This window comes from Pipistrellus kuhlii, unplaced genomic scaffold (genome assembly GCF_014108245.1).
Source record: "Pipistrellus kuhlii isolate mPipKuh1 unplaced genomic scaffold, mPipKuh1.p scaffold_m20_p_2, whole genome shotgun sequence".
NCBI classification, from domain to species: domain Eukaryota; kingdom Metazoa; phylum Chordata; class Mammalia; order Chiroptera; family Vespertilionidae; genus Pipistrellus; species Pipistrellus kuhlii.
The window spans coordinates 57,634,944-57,655,061 of record NW_023425515.1 but is presented as its reverse complement, the minus strand read 5'-3'; the positions used below and the strand labels follow the sequence as shown (position 1 = coordinate 57,655,061).

At 34.7% G+C, this 20,118-nt stretch overlaps 1 protein-coding gene and 1 long non-coding RNA gene across 3 annotated transcripts in view; one reads left to right on the top strand and one right to left on the bottom strand.

Moving 5' to 3' along the window:
* Window positions 1–20,118, bottom strand: part of ZBTB20 (zinc finger and BTB domain containing 20) — an 821,112-nt gene that overhangs the window by 790,504 nt on the left and 10,490 nt on the right. The window contains exon 2 of one of the 2 annotated variants that reach the window (XM_045583975.1): window positions 14,974–15,061. The exons of the other annotated variant lie outside the window; for it this stretch is intronic. The gene's annotated coding sequence lies outside the window, so the exon portion shown is untranslated. The remainder of the gene's footprint in view (window positions 1–14,973; window positions 15,062–20,118) is intronic. 2 annotated transcript variants of the gene reach the window in all.
* LOC118722701 overlaps window positions 1–20,118 on the top strand; it is a 137,912-nt gene that overhangs the window by 109,435 nt on the left and 8,359 nt on the right. The window lies entirely within an intron of this gene.

The window sequence follows — 20,118 nt, the reverse complement described above, 5'->3', positions numbered from 1 at the left end:
TTATTAAATAGAAAATTTAAAATGAATTTCATTAAATTAAATTTTAATTCAATAATTACATTGGGTATTTTAAAATTAACAAACAAATCCAACTTCAGGGTGAATATTCATAAATTTGAACTTATCACTAATTACATAAGATGTCTACTCTACTTCAAAATGATGACATTTCACAAATGAAAATGTAATAACCAGTCCTTCCACAAGACAAAAATATTATCTGAACATCATTTAACCTTAGTAGAATATAAACATAAGTATTTTACCAATTGAGGAAACAGTTTTATTAATAATAAGAGAACACTGCCCATGATTAAATTTGTATTAATTATGAAAAGGACTATGGAAGACATAAATCATCATTGTGGACTTACTTTTATAAATATAATGGTGTTGGACCACAATACATACACTTATTGCTTTTATCTAAAAGTCTGCAATTGAAATAAACTGCAAACAATTTAATAAAATTCATGATTTTGCCTAAAATAATTAAACTTTTCTACCTAAACTCACTCTACCAATAAAACGACTTAGTTAAATATGCCATTTCATAATTTAATTTGTGTTTTAGCAATTTAATCAGATGTTTAAAATGTTTACAATCCTAATATATAAAAAACCCTGGGTCCATCACATCCACAAGGACCAGAAGGCTTGACCAACTAGAAGTCAATCCTGCAGTCAGGATGACCCAGCGCTGACTGCTGCAGCTGCAGGCACGATGACTCAGCACTGATTGCTGAGGGGGCTAGGAATCAGGCCTGAAGAGAGGCCTGAAGAGAGAAGCAGGGTCTGATCTATAGCCTCTGTGGCAGCTGTTGATCAACACTCACTTCTCTCTTTCTTTCTAGGCCTCATCAGTAGCCATGCCTCCATTTCTCTCCACTGGGGCTGGTGATCAGCTACACCTTTCTGATCAGGCCCTGTTGATAGGCCCAGAGATGCCTACTGGCATAGAAACCAACCAATCAGAACCAAATCTGGGTCAACTATTTCAATATGAAGAGCCAACGCCTGCCTAGGAGGCAGAGCTTTTGACACTGACTGGCATAAAAACCAACCAATCAGAACCAAATTGGCCAGCACAGTATGGCAGTTGGGATGACCAGGCCAGCAGGGAAGGGCAGTTGGGGGCCATCAGGTGGACAGGGGAGGACAGTTGGGGGCAACCAGAGTGGCAGGGGAGGGCAGTTGGGGGTGATCAAACTGGCAGAGGAGTGGTTAGGGGCATAGACCAATAAGAAATGTTAAAATAAATAATTAAAACAGATAGTGACTATAAATAAATGATCTATTACCAATGTGTGCTTCTTGAATAACAACTAGAATCTGACTCTAACAAGCTAATGAACTTTGAAGTTACAGTGTTACTATTGAGCTACTACCCTTGTACTTTAGAGCAATTGATTCTTCAATTTTCAAACATTATACACTCAGCAGTGAAAATATTTTGAACTCTGTGTAGATCATTTGTCTGTGATCTCAACTACAAACCACCCTTTCCAAGTTCTCTTCTGTGGTGGAACCTGAAAACTACATTTCCCAGATTGCTTTGTCAGAATGGAAAGCACTGGCAGAAAATCAGAGAATTACCCTCACCTTTGGCTTTTGACACTAGAAATTTTAGCAATGGTGCTTCAGCTGCCTCTGTGGCACAGAACTCGAGGTCTGGCCCTCAGGACTGCTGACTGCAGCAATTGAACTGCAGTTGTAGAACAGCAGCAGCCATCACAGGTGACTGGAAGCCTTAGCAGCCTTCATTAAGTCCCACCATCTTCAGTGGAACAGCAGACTCCTAGGTTCTTGGTGTCAGTAGGCATTCAGGCACCTGGCTTCCTGAAAAGCAGTGGTAATGGTGATTCCAACAGCTACAGCTGCAGTAGAACTCCAACTGCCCGAGCAGCACAGTGCTGTTGTAAGCTCTGTGTAACAAAACTGTCCCTTGTTTTTACAGGTACTCATTGCAAAATAACAGTGCCACATTTTATACCTTCCACCGGATTTTCCAACATTTGTAACAAATTTTCCATATTAAAGTCAGTTTTGCATCATATTTGTTTTACTGACCGGGCTCTGATTAATATAAACATATATACACACAGTATATATAAATTATAGACGTATACTACTATATTATAAACACAGAATGCAGTAGCAGGTATTTTAAAGGATGGGATAGCCCTAGCTGGTTTGGCTCAGTGATAGAGTGTCGCCCTGCAGACTGAAGGGTCCCGGTTTGATTCTGGTCAATGAAACATGCCCAGATTGTGGGCTCGATCCCCAGTAGAAGTGTGCAGGACGCCAATCAATATTCTCTCTCATCATTGATATTTCTAGCTCTCTCGACCTCTCCCTTCCTCTGTGAAATCAATAAAAATATATTACATAAAGTATGAGATAAATAAACAATACTCAAATTTTGATTTTCTTGTATTTATCAACAACCAGAAAACATTTTTGCTCTTAAGGGAGGAAAAAAATATATTTAGACACAGTAATTTGATTAAATATTTGTCACTCTTCATATCTTGGTTTGGTTTTACACTTCGCAAAACAATAATTTGAAATTTGATACTATGTTCAGGTTTTTGTGATACTTAGCTATCCAGGTTGCCATGGTAGGGGTGGAGGGGGGCTTCATAAAGTAGTAGATCCAAATGTGATTATTAAATCACAATATTTAATTTTCATTCCTAACCATCAATTAAGTAAAACATTTTGTTGAAATTTGGCTAGTAGGTCTCCTTCTTCCCAGATGTCAATTAGTCATTCTTATTAACTAAGGTATTTTAGCACTTTTATTTTCAACAAAGTAATTTTTAAATCGATTTAAAGATTTCATTTAGAAGATTTTAAAAGAAGTTATATAATTTGGTTCCAGGTATTCCAGTACAGTTTTGTACAGTTTTTAAGTTGTATAGAAACCAGAGTTTTACAATAACATTAGTTTTAGCAACAAAATTACATTATAATGAAAATAATTACAAGGAGGGGTGGGGAAGAGAAGGGTATAAGGAGGAGACAAAGTGATGGACAGAGACTTGACTCAGGGTGATGAACACATACTACAGTGTACAGATGATATGTTGTAGAATTGTGCACATAATACCTGTATAATTTTGTTAAACAATGTCATCATAATAAATCCATAAAAAGGAAAGAATAACATAAAAAAGAAAATGAATTCAAACATTCCTAACATGGGCTTTTCAAAAAGTAGTTACCTTCTCATTCATTATTGAGATAAAGTTTGTTTTGTTTTTTTCGAAAATGCATTAATGTTATAGGGTATAGTTATGTCAACCACCTGGCACCACTGAGGAGGGCAGTAAAACAGAATTCTTTGTCAGTATGTGAAAGAAAATGCATGACTGCATAAATTTGATATTGCTTCTCAATAATCTGCCACTGACTAACCAGTGAAACTGATACAGGCAGTCCTTGACTTAAGTCAGACTTGATTTACGTCATTTTGTGGTTACATCACCATCTCTCATTTACAGTATTTATAAAAAAAAAAAGTTCCGTCATTTCGACATATGTACATATGTGCTTTATGTTTTTTATTATTTATTTACCACAAGTAAAAGTCAGGAATTGTTATCTTTCAATTTTTTTTTACTGTTTCACTTCATTACTGATGTGTATGTGCTCCATGTGAGTGACATAGGTGCTTATGTAGGTGGGTTCTGACTTATGGCGAAAATTGAGTTACATCGCATCTTAGGAACGGATCTCCAATGTAACCGGAGGACTGCCTGTATAATGCCAACAATATTCATGGCCACTATTCATCTTATTACAAAGTTCTGTTCTTCCAATTTTTATTATTATTTTCTACCATTTGAAAGCTTTTATTTGAAAAACAGAACAAATTGATCATATCAATGACATTCTAAAGACTTATGTATACTTTTAACTTCAACTGATTTGTTAAAATAGCTTGCTTATAAATGACTAGAGACACAGTGCATGAATTTGGCCTGTGGGATAAGGCCAAAGCTGGCTCTCCAACATCCCCTGAGGGGTCCCAGATTGTGATAGGATGTAAGGCAGGCCAAGGGACCCTTCCAGTGCAAGATCAGGGCTGGGGAAGGACAAGGGAGGTTGGCCAGCCGGGAGGAACTGCGAGAGGGCTCCAGGGCATGTTCAGACTGTCTCATTCAGTCCGAATAAGCCAGACCCCAGCAGCAATCTAACCTACCAGTCAGAGCGTCTGCCCTCTGCTGGTCAGTGTACTATGGTGAAGAGGTTGGCTGTCTTCCCCAGATGGTCAGTGTGTGTCATAGCAAGGGGTTGAGCAGTGTTAGCATATCATTAGCATTTTACACTTTGGTTGAATGGATGACTGGACACTTAGCATATTAGGCTTTTATTATATAGAATTAGTAAGTCAATTTCATGTGTAAAATCAGCTGCTATCAAACCAACCCCTCCAACACTCCCAAACTATGTTAATACTAGAGGCCCAGTGCATGAAACATGTGCACTTGGGGGGAGGGTGTCCTTCAACCAAGCCTGTGCCCTCTTTAGTACAGGACCCCTCGGGGGATGTCCGCCTACTGGCTTAGGCCCACTCTTCCTGGGGATTCGGCCTAAGCTGGCAGGCAAACATTCCATTTGCATTCCGGGGCTCTCACAATCCAGGACCCCTCACTCTTTACCACCCGCCTGCACAGAAGAGGGAGAGGCTCCCGTCACTGCTGCTTCACTAACCAGCCATGAGCCCATCTTCTGGCTAAACAGTGGGGGAGTCACTCGGGTGCAGCTCATGCGTTGAGCATCTGCCCCCTGGTAGTCAGTGTGCATTATAGCAACTGGTCATTCCACAGTTCTGTCGATATGCATATTAGGGTTTTATTATATAGGATTTTTTGTAGAAATTCATTGTATTACTTAGAATTTTGATGCTTAGCTGGGTACCTTCTTCGGTAGTTCTTTTAATAGTTTGTAAAAATATAGTTCTTAACATTACTTAAACTTAACAAAAACCATTGGCTGAAATATTATAAATATTGGTACTTTAACCATATAGTTTCAAACTGTATAATATGTTCAACTAATTATTTCTTTAAATATTCAGGACTGTTTTCTACAATCTTCTAGTAGCATTTGCTGACAAATGTGCTAGTTTGTTACTATATTATTTTTCATGCATTACTTCAACCATTTTTGCTATTGAGGGAAGCACAGTGTTTTAATAATATGTGTGTTTGTCTTTCCCTATTCATTTAAGAAAAAACCCAAAAGAATTTTAAACATTAACCTAATGACTTTGTAAAGTCTGGAATGAGAATCATGTAACATTAAACACCGCTTGCTTCATGACCTGGATATTTAAATTTTAATGTCTTACGAATGAGATGGCCTTCCACCATCTCATTTTCTATACTTCAAGGTATACCATACACTAAGGATGAGGTTAACCTTAATGAGAATGAATATAAATCCATATTTCAAATAGACTTCTTGATCATTATTTTTGGTTCATTTATTGCTTTTACTTTGTAATGTAGCTGACAAGTATTCATAATATGTATTACAGAGAGATATTCTTGTTCAAATGTGCATGGATTATTAGTATTATCTTTATTTTTCTACTTTTTTAATAATCTGTTTTCTAAGTGTTGGTTTAGTTAAAAGCAGATGATGTATTCTATGACTTCTTATAACAAAGCGCAGATAAAATTCATTATCTCCAAAATCTTAAAAAAACAAAACAAAAAAAACACAAGTCTCACTGTCGCCTCAAGATACTTTGTATAGCTCTAGCAGGTTTGCCTCCATGGATAGAGATCAGCCTGTGGATTGAAGAGTCCCAGGTTTTGATCCCCAGTAGAGAGCAAGCAGGAAGTAGTCAATCAATGATTCACTCTCCTCATTGATGTTTTTCTCTCTCCCTCTCCATTCTTCTCTGAAATCAATTTTAAAGCAAAGTTGTTTTGTATAACTTACATTGTGTGTAAATAATACTTTGCCATTGCCAGCAACAATCTACATATTAAATTAGTCACCAAAAAAATGCTTCAAAATACAAAATATATACAAAAGATTTGATATCTTCTCAAGCCCTAATACATCATCTTGTATATTTCCTAGAGTGCATGTGCACTACTTCTGAGATCACTGTTCTGCAGCATGGGTTATGGACTCAGAACTGAATAATACTTATTAGCAATGTATCCTTAAGCAAGTTATTTATCCAAGTCTCATATACCTCATCTATAAAATGAAAATAAGAATAGCTATCTAGTAGAGTTGTTTTGATGATTATATTAAATTGATAATAATAATAGATAATATTTGTTGAGTGTTTTCAAATTGTAAGGTACTATTCAAAGCACAATAAATGTATTAATTTTTGAAGTATAATGACTACAAATAATGAATACTCAATAAAAATTAGTTTCTTTCCCAGGAAAGAGTAAGAGTAATTGTACAAAAATGGAACATTTATTAGGGCAAATACAGGTGGTTGCTTACATGCCTATCTCTTCCATGAAGCTTCATGGTTCCTGGAGGGAAAGTCATATTGTAGCCATCCCTGTACCTTAATAGAGTGCAAAGTACAATGCTTTGAATGTATTAAGTGCTAAATAACTAAATAAATGTTTTTTAATGAATGTACATGGGATTTCACCATAACTTCTGGCAACTCTATTATCAAGAGGAATAATCAATTAATTGCACAAGCATTGCAAAATATACTACTGTTTTATACATATTTAATATACCTTTGCAGGAAGCATAACACTCTCCAGAGCTTTTGAAAATATAATAAACTTGATTATTTGGAAAAATAGTCAAATGGAAAATAAGGTATGGATAATCAAAAAATAATTTTTGTTTGGATTTTTTAATGTTTCATATTTATATGTGAGTATAGATATGCCTAATGTTCTATGAAAGAGAATGCACTTCCAACAAAATAAGCTGCACTATGAAAAGCTGACTTAGAAATAAAGTGAATGTAATTTAGTTTCTTAACTCAAACTATGAGGAATTTGCCTTTTTCCAGACCCTCTCCAAAGATAAGAAATGTTTAAATGTTGGTTTTTGTGGGGATATTTTCTCCATAAGGTAGGCAATTCTAATCAATGAATTTGAAATCATGATTACCTACTAGTATTACAAAAAAAAAAAAATCAGTTGAAATCTATGATATATACCATTTGCTTCACTAAAATTAACAATTTTGAATTTTTTATGAAGTATTTTATTGATTTGTGAACTGCATTACAAACCATAAATGTTCTTCATGACTCTTTTTTCAGCTAAATGACCTGAGGTCATTTATGATATACAATATGTAGTTACTTAATCACATCAGAAATCTCTCAGTTTTCTAACCAACTCATACTGTTGTTAAAAAAGAAAAATAAGCAAATCATTTTGAAATATTTAGAGACAGTAAAAGGAGGAAGAATACATGTAAGGCATCACTATCTTAATGAGAACCTGAAAGATTAGCTTTTCATCTCATTTTCAATTATTCATGCACGATACACTCCTTCTCTAGGTGGATGAGAAGCAGAATGTTTTGATAGAAAGAATATGGGCTTTAAAGTCAAACCAACCCAGATATGCATCAAGCTTCCACATTCACGAGCTGTAAACTGAATGAAACAAGATATTCATTTTCCCTGAATTTCAGTTTTCTCATTAGGAAAAATGGGATAAAGGTATTAAATGAAAATAGATATAAAGTCTTGTTTGACCCATAGCAAAAATCCATTAAATGATAATCCATTTCTTCCTTTTCTTCATAAACCAGAGGTCCTCAATTTATGGATGACTTCATCAACAATTTATATTTGTCTTTCATATAACAGCTTACAAATTTTTTACATCTACTACTAAATTTAATCCTTACTACAAATACAATTTGACATTATTCTATTTTTTCACAGTAACTAATTAAGCTTCAGTGAAATGAAATAATTTTGTAAGGTTTTGCAAGTAGAAACTTATAAAATTAAACTTCCATTTACCATTCCATCAAACCTGGTTTTGAAAATACTAAAAAACAGTTCCATCCAGAACTAAAGAAGAAGGATGTTTTATACTAAGTATTATTAAATGATAATGATATCTATGATAATGAGTATTATTATTAAACTGTTTATCTTAGCTCTAAAGTGAAGTTAGGACAGATTTATTCACATTTTTATGATTTGTGGTTCTAGAACCAGAGATTTAGTTGGTACAGTCAAAAGTGTTTGTAACACTTTCCTAGAAAATAGTTTTTATGAAAGAACACTGAGTTAAGAAAGATATGCCCATATGAAAATTTGTAATATCTAGTACGATTCTTCAAGGTAGGGAATAACTTTCAAATAAATCCTCTAAAAAAAAAAATCACCAAAGAAACAGCAATTCTAAATGACTCAGAAGATCAGATGGACCTAATTGACATCTTCAGAACATTTCACCCCAAAGCCACAGAATATATGTTCTTCTCAAGTGCACATGGGACATTTTCAAAAATAGACCATATATTAGTTCACAAGCAAAGTTTCCCCATATTCAAGAAGATTGAAATCATACCAAGCATCTTCTCAGACCACAATGGCATATTAGAAATAAACTACAATAAAAACAATCCAAAACACTCAAAAACTTGGAAGCTGAATAGTATGCTATTAAATAATGATTGGGTTACCAATGAGATCAAAGAAGAAATTAAAAACATCCTGGAAACTAATGACAATAAAACACAATCCAAAATCTATGAGACACAATGAAAGCAGTCCTGAGAGGAAGTTTATAGACCTACAGGCCTACCTAAAAAAAAAAAAAAAAAAAAAAAAAAAATGGTAATAAATCATCTAACTCTACAACTCAAAGAATTAGAAAGTGAGCAGCAAGAAAAGTCCAGAGTGAGCAGAAGAAAGAAGATAATAAAGATCAGAGTTGAAATAAAAGACATAGAGATTAAAAAGAAAAATACAAAAGATCAATGAAACCAAGAGCTAGATCTTTGAAAGGATAAACAAGATTGATGAATCTCTTGCCAGGCACACCATGAAGCAGAGAGAACTCAAATAAATAAAATCAGAAATGAAAGAGACAAAGTGACAACATACGCCACAAAAATACAAAGAATTGTTAAAAAATACTATGAACAACTCTACTCCAACAAATTAGACAACCTGGAGGAAATGGACATACTCCTAGAAAAATACAACCTTCCAAAACTCAAACAGGCAGTGTCTAGAAATCTCAATAGGTCAATAACTATGGAAGAAATTGAAGTAGTCATGAAGAAGTTCCCAGCAAACAAAAGCCCAGATGGCTTCACAGGGGAGTTATATCAAACATTCAAACAAGAATTAAATCCAGGGCTTCTTAGACTATTCCAAAAAATTCAAGAGGAAGGAATACTTCCAAGCTCATTCTATGAAACCAGCAATACCCTAATACCAAAACCAGATAAAGACAACACAATGAAAAGGAATTACAGGCCAATATCCCTCATGAACATAGATGCTGAAATCCTCAACAAAATTCTAGCAAATCAGATCCAGCAATACATCAGAAAGATCATAAACCATTATCAATTAGGATTTATCCCATGGATGCAAGGATTGTACAATATCCACAAATCAATAAATGTGATACATCACATAAACAAATTGAGAGGTAAAAATCACACAGTCATATCAATTAACACAGAAAAAGCATTTGACAAAACCCAACATCCTTTCTCAATAAAACTCTCAGCAAGATAGGAATAGAAGGATCATACCTTAACATAATAAAAGCCACATATGACAAACACACAGCCAACATCATACTCAATGACAAAAACTAAAACCATTTCCCCTAAGAAGGAACAAGACAGGGATGCCCACTCTCACCACTCCTGTTCAACATACTAACCATTGCAATCAGACAAGAAGAAGAAATAAAAGGCATCCAAATTGAAAAGAAGAAGTAAAACAGTTCCTATTCGCAGATGACATGATACTGTACATAGAAAACCCTAAAGACTTCATAATAAAAAACTTAATAAGTGAATTCAGCAATGTAGCAGAATACAAAATTAATGCCAAGAAATCTATGGTATTCCTTTACACCAAGAGTGAACTTACAGAAACAGAGACTAAAAAAGCAATCCCATTTACCATCGCACCAAAAAACTTAAAGGTACTCCTTAAAATTAAGGAAGTAAAAGGCCTATATGCAGAAAACTACAGGACACTGAAAAAATAGAGAAAGACATAAACAGATGAGAGAACATACCGTGTTCATGGATTGGTAGAATTAACATCATCAAAATGTCCATACTACTCAAAGCAACCTATAGATTGCAAATGTTAATGAATCGTAATGTAAATATCTGCGTTTTCCAATGGACCTGGGCTCTACAGTAGGAGTTCTCAACCTGTCGCGACATTATGATTCATAACAGTAGCAAAATTACAGTTATGAAATAGCAACAAAAATAGTTTTACGATTGAGCTTCACCACAACATGAGAAACTGTATTAAAGGGTTGCGGAATTAGAAAGGTTGAGAACCACTGCCCTAGACAATCACCTTTCCATAAGCCTACATTCACAAAGCTAGCGCACTTTCCAACTACTCCAAGTTCTACCTTCTCTAGATATTAATTTCCAATATTAAACATCCACTCTTTTTTTTTTTTTTTTTTTTTTTTTAATATATTTTATTGATTTTGTACAGAGAGGAAGGGAGAGAGATAGAGAGTTAGAAACATCGATGAGAGAGAGTCATCGATCAGCTGCCTCTTGCACACCCCCTACTGGGGATATGCCCGCAACCAAGGTACATGCCCTTGACCGGAATCGAACCCGGGACCCTTCAGTCCCCAAGCCGACGCTCTATCCATTGAGCCAAACCGGTCCCGGCAAACATCCACTCTTGAGGCAAAAATGTATCAACTAAAAAGTCAGGGTTGCCCTGGTCAGGTCGCTCAGTTGTTTCGAATACTGACCCATCCACCAAAAAGTTGTGGGTTCTACATACTTAGGTTTTAGGTTTGATTCCGTCAGGTATGTACCAACAGGCAACCAATCAATGTTTCTCTCTCATATTGATGTTTTTATCTCCACCTCCCCCCCCCCAATCTCTAAAATCACTAAAGTGTGTGTGTGTGCGAACGCACATACATACACACACACACACACACAAAATATCCTCAGGTAAGGATTAAAAAAAAAAAAAAAAGTCAGGGCCTAGTAATTTACCTCAAAATTCCAATTACTATGAAAAACATGCATGGTTTTCCATAAATTTCCAACACGTGTTCCTTTCCAATGATCTGTCACAAGCTAGTTCTGTGGGCTGTGTCATCATAACACCTTTCCCTACTGCAGGTCAGTGAAAGTCCTTTTCTCTACATTCTCAAATCTACATCCCCCTGAGATATCTTCACCTGTAAGAAATAACTGGAGTCTCATAAATCAACTATTTGCCACATTATTTTAATATTTTTGTGGGCATCTATTTTCATTCCATCCCACAGAAATGTCTTTTTTCTTAACTTTGCCTTTCACATAATTTAACAAATACTTAGAATAGTAGATTAATCGTTTAATATGTTTCAATATAAATTATTAATAAAACATATTTACTATCTGATTATATACTTTATTTTAAAAATCAAAGTAGACACAGAGAATGGGAAACAAAAGAAGCAAGTATTCTAGAAACACAAAGGATTAGGAATGGAGACAGATTAAATTGTCAAAAACTGTCTCTACCAGACACATTATGCAGGATACTTGCCAATCCTCTGATAAATATGCCACTACACAAGCTCTGGACATCTGAGAAAATAAAAGATCAAATATGACCTGAGAACTGATACTATGTCACATATACAATAATGATTTTTTTGTGAAAAATAACAAATGAAAGAAGAATGAAATAAAAGATAGTAAATGGAACAGGTAAATATTTTTATTCAGTCAAGTTAAAACTCAGTTTAAAAAACAAAACAAAACTGAGCATCCATGTCTCAAGACTTGGAAGATAAACTAAATAAACTGGCCTGACCACTGAATGGGATGACTGGTGCCATTATTTTGGAAAGTTTACTATAGTGTTAAGAAACAATGATTTGGTTTCAGCCCATTCCAAAGTGAAGCTGAAGATACTGATGAAAGATTCTGGGATTCAAGGTTTACTTTAAAGTAAAATAAACTTTCCTGAGTTACAAGAGACTTAGAGAATATTAATAATTATAATAAAGGAATATCACTTAGGTTTCTTGAGGATCAGAATAAATAGATTACTTGAAGATTCCCTTGCTGTTCTCTATCAAACTGCAACTTCCATTTGGAAGAACAATCATTGGACAGGAGAAATTTTCTTGAAAGGAGGCAAAAAAAACAGAATTAAAAAAATGACTTGCAATGACATACACCCAAGAATGCATACAGTATATCCTGAAAAGTCCTTCTACTGCTCTAGTAACACTAGTATTGCTAAGCAAGAGTGAAGAGTTATATTAAAAATATATATCTTTCAATATTGCTGTTAATTTAATACTTAATAAAAATAATCAATATACAAATAGTAAGTGCTGAGAATTCCTCATCATTTGCAGCAACCTGGATGGAATTGGAGAACATCATGCTGAGTGAAATAAGCCAATCAATGAAGGAGAAACACCACATGACCTCACTCATTGGTGGATGATAAAGATCATTATAAACTGATGAACCAAGAGACAGATATAGAGAAAGTAAAGCAACAGGCAGACTGTCAAATAAAAGGGGGGAGGGGAGGAAGATCTGGAGGAGATAATAGATCAACCGAAGGATTTGTATACATGCATATAAGTACAACCAATGGACACAAAACTCTGGGGAGGGAGGGGATGTGTGGGAGGGAGGGGGGAAAAATTTAATAAAATATGTAAAAATAAATAAATTAATTAAAAAAATAGTAAGTGCAAATATGCCTGATCAAATTATTTCATTATGCTAAACATATAGCATCAAAGATAATCAATTCAGGTAGTTTTTACTCATACCCTTGGGTAATATCTATTGAAAAAAATGCAGAGAAATTATCTTTTTTAAGATTCAACTTCTCAATTTTCTTGTAAGATTGTCTCCCTCACTGGAGGAACACTAAAGAAGTTGAAGAAAATCAGTCTAATGAAGTTGCAAGAATATTTATGGAGAACGTAAAAACAAAATTACTGGGAAAGAAAAATTTTAAATGAGTAGATAGATAAATAAATAAATAGATATAGAGAGAATGAGGATGTATCCTTGAGAAGAGTCAAATATAATAATCGATTTACACTTAGAGAAACATGTTCATTCATTCTTCAAACCAAAATCTAGGCATCTATAATAATCTGTAATAATAAAAACATAATATGCTAATTAGACCAGATGTCCTTCTGGACAACCTTCCAAAAAAAGCCAAGGCTGCGAGTATTTAATGATACAGTATAGACTTTAGTGTATGAAGATTATAATAAAAGAATGTAAATGTTTTTAACTCTTCTCTAGTGTTGTTTTTAATCAATAAAACTAAAATAGGTATTTCCCTGTATTAGCATCACCACCCCAAATTACCCAATTGCAAATTTGGTGTCTGGTTACCAATGGACAATAAAAATTTTACTAAAGTATTCAGGCTATAGTCACTATTAACTGCAGCTACAAATTACAAGAAGAATTTCTAATGAAATATAAAAACAGATTTCACAGCTGTGCTGAGCTGTCCTAGGCCATTTATTAAGTCAAAACAAAATTCAACATTATTATTTTATCCAGATGTGACAAAAGCCCAGATTTCACATAAAACATTAATATCTCTTTAGAACAAAAGGTCATCAGGAGATATACCTGAATAAGAAATTCCTCTCAATGACCAGGAAAATACACATTTCTAAAGACTCATCTTGGGATTTTGAGCAATTAAATGTATTTACACCTTCCATTGATCTTACTGTTTTGTCTTTTTGAAACTTTGATACCTTCATCACTAATATGTTCTATTATAAAATGTGAAGAGGCTTAATATCAAACATGCAACCTGAAAAAAATATATATGTATATGATCATTAAATGTAAAACATGATTGCCTTCAGATTTTCATTATCATCAATCTTTGCACAAAATATTATGTTTTTCAAAGCACTTAGACACTTATTTCATTTAACCCTCACAGAGAATTGTGTGAAATAAGTGAGAAAAATATACTCTTTTAAAGATTAAGATTCTGAGACACAGAAGTCAAGGGGTTAGTCTCAAATCATATTATATGCTGATTCCTAGTTATATTCTTAAATATTGTTAAATGTTTTCATTTCTTTATTGTTACTTTGTTAAAATCATTACAGAACCTAAGATATATTTCGTGCCCAGAGCTTCTAGTTAGAAATATTTAACAACTGATACAGAAGGTACCAACCAAAGAAAATAAACTCTGAACACACTGAAATATACCACCTAAGTTTTATCAAAGGATATAAGCTGCATGTCAACCTTGACATGGGTATGAACTACAGTTTGATTTGATCTCAAACTATAAATCATCTGTAGAAAAGTTTATTTGGCCTGAAACGTAAAATCCCTTTCAATCCAGAATCTGATCTTTCTGAATCTCAGAGAAATGTTCTCTTATTAAATTATACCTCTCCTCTGTTTTTATTTCTCCCTCTGTAACTCCTATTATTCACGTTTTTACTTCTAATCCATCCTTCAAGACTCATCCCTTTTATGCAAGATTTTCATCATGTTTTTTTTTCTATGTGTTTTGATATATTTCTTGCACTTGATTTTTCAGTTCACTGATTTTTGTTTCAACAGTGATGTTCTCCTTTGATTTTTCCACTGAGTTGTTTAGCTGATATATTTTTCTTAGTACCTAAAATTCTTTTTATTCTATATTTGAATTTCCACAAATGCTTTTTTTCAAACTCAGGTTTCATTTATTTTGCCAATAACACTAGTTGCAGTGTCTACTCTGATTTTCCTACCTGATCTTCCTCTCTCCTCCACTACTCGGTCCCCTTCAATGGACTGTTATTTTCTCATTGACAACGCAGGTCTGGTTGTTGGAGTATCCTAAATGGCAAAAGTATCACACTTAGTGAAAAGAAAAGGTAGACAGCCAGTCCATTCCCTGCCAAGGCATTAGGAGGAGAATCTCTGTTGTCCTCACTTCTTACTTCTTTGCATCCTCAGAAACAGAGAAAACTCAACTAGCATATTTAGCTACTTTAGCTTTTCAGCTAGCTGAGGAGACTTAGAAACGTAAAAGAGGTGATTACTGATCTTCTCCCACAGTGGTTCAGAGACCTCTGAAGCCCAAGCTCTTCTTCCCAATATCTCCTGTTTTCTGATCTTTACCTTTTGACTCTAGTAGCAGTCTCTAGTTGTTTGCCCAACTGAAAAGTACAAAAAAGTTTGAAAGTAGTGTTTTCCTGCCCAGGGTGTCATGACAACTGTTTATAAATCTCAGCAGCAATCTGATTCAGAAAAGCAGACAGAAATTGAAAATGAAGGGGAAGGTAGCCATTGAAAGGTCATCTGGTTTTTAGAATCCTTAATTTTAAAAATATTGAGGAAGGGAGGTATATGAGTCTGCAGTGTGTCTGGGACTTCATTATAATTATTTCCAATAATCAATACTTTTTCTCAGAAAATATATCCCTGAATATATGAAAATGTTATGTTCTCCTAATGCTTAGATACAGATTCCAAAACATACTACAGCTATTAATCACTTGTAGTAAGCTTCAATGCAATCCCAGTTTTAATTATTTAGAACATAATTATCTTTTGTTTGGAAACAACTTCAAATCAATTTACTGTAGCTTCAGTTAGTAAAAAGACTAATTATGACCTTAGCCAATCATGTAACTTTCCCAATGTCTAACTAGCAAGTCTTATAATTATGAAAAAGAATGTCAGCCATTATATAGGAATTAAACATACTTTCTACATGGTGGTTTACATGATATCACTCTCCATGTTGTTCACAGCCAATTACCGTATTTTTCGGACCATAAGACGCTCCGGACCATAAGACGCACCAGTTTTTAGAGAAGGGAAATGAAGAAAAAAAGATTCTGAAACAAATAGTGTCCTAAAATATTTTATGTGCATTAAAACCCAACATCACAGTCATAAACACATGTAATCAACCCTGTAAAGTAAACAGCAGCATTTAGAACCATTTTAGAGCCGGGCAAGCACACAGAGACCACACAGAGCCGGGCAAGTAAAAAAACTTTTTTTTAAAGTATATGTGTAGGCTATATTTGGACCATAAGACGCAGGGACTTTTTCCCCCCACTTCTGGGGGGGAAAAGTGCATCTTATGGTCCGAAAAATACGGTACTACATTTTTTGCTTTCTAGAAGAGCTAAGGATATCCAATATTAAATCACCCAATATTAAAACATTTCACCAGACTAGAATTCTAAACAACTTAGAAAATAAGTTAAAATAAGCAAAAACTCTTTTAGTTGTATGAAATTTTATGAACTTTATTTTTTGTTGTTATTAAGAATTAGAAAGATCATACAGAATGTTTCAAATCTCAATTGCCATCTATTAAGTGTAAAAAATACTATGGGTTGCCTGTCCTATTATCCAGATAGGAATCATATAGGATATGAAATTTGGGTTTCATCCTTGAATCACTAGGTAGTGTAATTCTGTGTACTCTATTCAACACAATATCCTGAATTGATTGTAGTAGATTTACTTTTCTGCTGATCGGTGATATCTGATATGTTTCTTTTCTGAATCACGGTAAATACAGTTTTTTATTGGAACCTCTGTGATGATAGAATTTCATTAAATAAAAAGAGAAAAGATCATAAGCATGTGTAAAAATGTTTGGAACTGAGAGAAGTACAGAGAAAGCCTATAATAGGTAATAATGATAACAATGCTAAATTTGAGCCAGTCAAAAGAAGATGAGGGAATAAGAAACCTGGTAAGCAAAGATCAAAGTAATCTTCCTTTAACAATTACAAAAGAGCCTGATCAACACTGAATTCCTCCAGTGTGCCAGATACTATGCTAAGCACTAAGGCTTTAAAGATAATAAAACATGGAATCTGCCCTTAAGGAACTACAGTTCTAAATGCTACTTTTCCTGAGGGATGAATGTCAGAATTTGAGTCAAGAGCTAAACTTCATATAAAACACTAAACTCAAACCGAATCAAATCACTTTACACTGGATGCACCCATTTTTGCAAAATAAAACTCAACATTACACAAATAATAGACAGAAGCAGAGGTACGCATAAAAGAAAATTACAGGGGGGAAAACAATCTTTACTTTTGGCTTTTATACACTTTGGCAATTCACCTGAGTAACAAATGTTGAGACTATGATGTAAGATATCTGAAGCAGAAGGGACTAGACTCCTGCTCTTTACGTTCCATACTGTTTTTCAGTTCAGATCACCCCTGAACATAGTACTGCCTTGTTCTCAACCCTTCAATAAAACATAAAACATTACTGAGAGCACTAGTTTTCAAAGGTATTTCTCTATGGGTCAGGTGCAAACTACATAGCTGTTTAAAAGACTAGGTACTATAAGATGTCAAAAGAATAAGAACAGAAAAGTTCCAATGACAATGAACTTAAAGGGAAAGGGTATCATGCATAAACTGATCTCCTTCCTAAATTTACAGTGTATTTTTCTTAGTGATGCATCCATTTGAAACATACAAAACGATTATTGCACCATATTTCCTAATGCACTAAAATAAGTATGAAAAAATAAAAAATATTGTCATAAGGAAAAGTAAAGTCACAAAAGTGAGAGTATAAGCACTTTCTTCTTTTACTCCATTCAGATATCAACAATGAATATTAACTCTTAAAAACTTTTGAAGTCTACAATACCTTATATAAAAGAGTGAGTTAATATGTATACATGGCATACATATAAGTTTATGCTTGATTTGATGTCATTAAAATTATTAGAAATAAAAATTCATTTTGCAGTTTCCCTAATTCCCTCTCCATTAATTCATGTTGGCTATCCTAAATATAATCCAAACTGACTTTACTTGGGCTGATGATTTGAGCCTAAAACTCTGATAGAAATGTATTTATCCTATCACATAAAAATAAACCTTTCTTTCAATATGGTGACAAATTAAAGCTAAATGAAAAGTTAAAGTTATATAAGATTTTATTCCACCTTAAACCTGGTATATAGCCTAGTTTAAAACTCAATGAATGTGTTAAGTAGGAGATAAAAAGTTAAACTACATAGTGAAATTAAATAAAGTTAAAGTATTATTCATTTCACCTATCCAATCCCTAGAAAAGCTAACAAGTGTTTTCTTATATTTGGCAAATAAACAGCAAATAGCAACTTATAAATTTCCCAAAAAAAAGTGATCTCATAATGGAATGGCACAAAGTAGGCACTTACATATAACAACCATTCTCAGGTTTACCACATATATATTTTGTACTAAATTGCATTTCTTTGTAATACACCTAAACTTATTGACTAATTCTAAGTTAGTATTGGTGATCATGTTTGTTTTGTGTCAAAACCTGAGCAGTCTTTCTATCCCAAACACAGACAGTCCCTATTTAAGCCAGCTGTTGGTTTCTGCAACAAATGTAAGGGTACAAACAAATAAATCTAAGGACTTTCCACAGTCTGAAGGATCTGCCAGTTTTTAATAAATTGTATTTCTGTCTTCATTTTTTTTTCCTGCATGATCCCTAGTTCTTACTCAATCTAAGTTTACTTCTTTTTTATTTTTACCTTTCCAATCTTCCCAGTATCTAATGATTCCTTTGAATTGCTCCTACTTTAACAGTTCAAGGAAATACTGTTGTTCCTTGAACCAAATGAGGCAGCAATACTCAGTCCACCCACTGTAAACCTTTAGACAAATTCTCTCTCCACATTTGTTATTCTAAGCTGAAGAGTTAAATTTTAAAAACAGACTCTACCATAGCAACCATTTCTCCCACTTATACCTTTCACCTTGTGCCCTTCTCCAAAGCCACTATAACTTTCTCAAAATAAAATTACCAGTACAAATATGGCCATGCATTGAGTGAAAATGGTCCCAGAATAGAAGCATGATAGGATGGTGATTAAAAGCTTTAGGTTCTCTAAAACTGAATTTGAGTTTGCATTCCCAGCTGTTATACACTAGCTGTGTGACTTCAAACAAGTTACTTAACCTTTCTGAGCCACAGTGTCTCTTTTAAAAGGGCACAATAAAAGTACCTGTCTCATGGGATTATGGAATTAACTGAAAAAATGTAGATATAACCAATGTCTGATACAGAGTAAATTCTTAATAAATACTGGCTATTCTTGCTATTATTATTGTTGTTTAGCACAAGAGCAGAGTGTATTTATTTTCTTTTCACTATGCTTCCCACCAATATTTTTACTAGTCTTTTTTGCACCATTGCCTTTAGAAAATAATCTATATTCATTCCTCATTACAACTGCTGAATATAAAGCTAAGTAAGACTAAACTCAGCTTCCCTACTATTTTATTTATTTACTAGAGGCCTGGTGCACGAAATTTGTGCACAGAGGGGAGGGGGATGTGTTTGTGTCCTTCAGCCCAGCCTGCACCCTCTCCAATCTGGGACCACTCAAGGGATGTCTAAATGATCCAGGATCAGGCCTAAATGGACAGTCAGATATCCCTCTCACAATCAGGACTGCTGGCTCCCAACCACTCACCTGCCTGATTGCCCCTAACCACGTCTGCCTGCCAGCCTGATCACCCCCTAACGACATCCCTGCCAGCCTGATCAATGCCTAACTGCTTCCCTGCTGGCCCGATTGCCCCTAACTGACCTCTGCAGACCTGGTCGCCCCCAAGTACCTTCTCCTGCTAGCCCAGTAACCCCTAACTGCTCTCCCATGCCACTCTGGTCACCACTAACTGCCCTTCCCTGCCAGCCTAGTTGCCCCCAACTGTCCTCCCCTGAAGGCCTGGTCACCCCCAACTTCCCTTCCCTGCTGGCCCAGTACCCCCTTCCCCCCAACAGCATTACCCTGCTGGCCTGGTTCCTTCCAACTGCCATCCTCTCCAGGCTAAATCTCCCCCAACTGCCCTCCCCTGCAGGCCTGTATTCCCCCCAACTGTCTTTCCCTGCAGGCC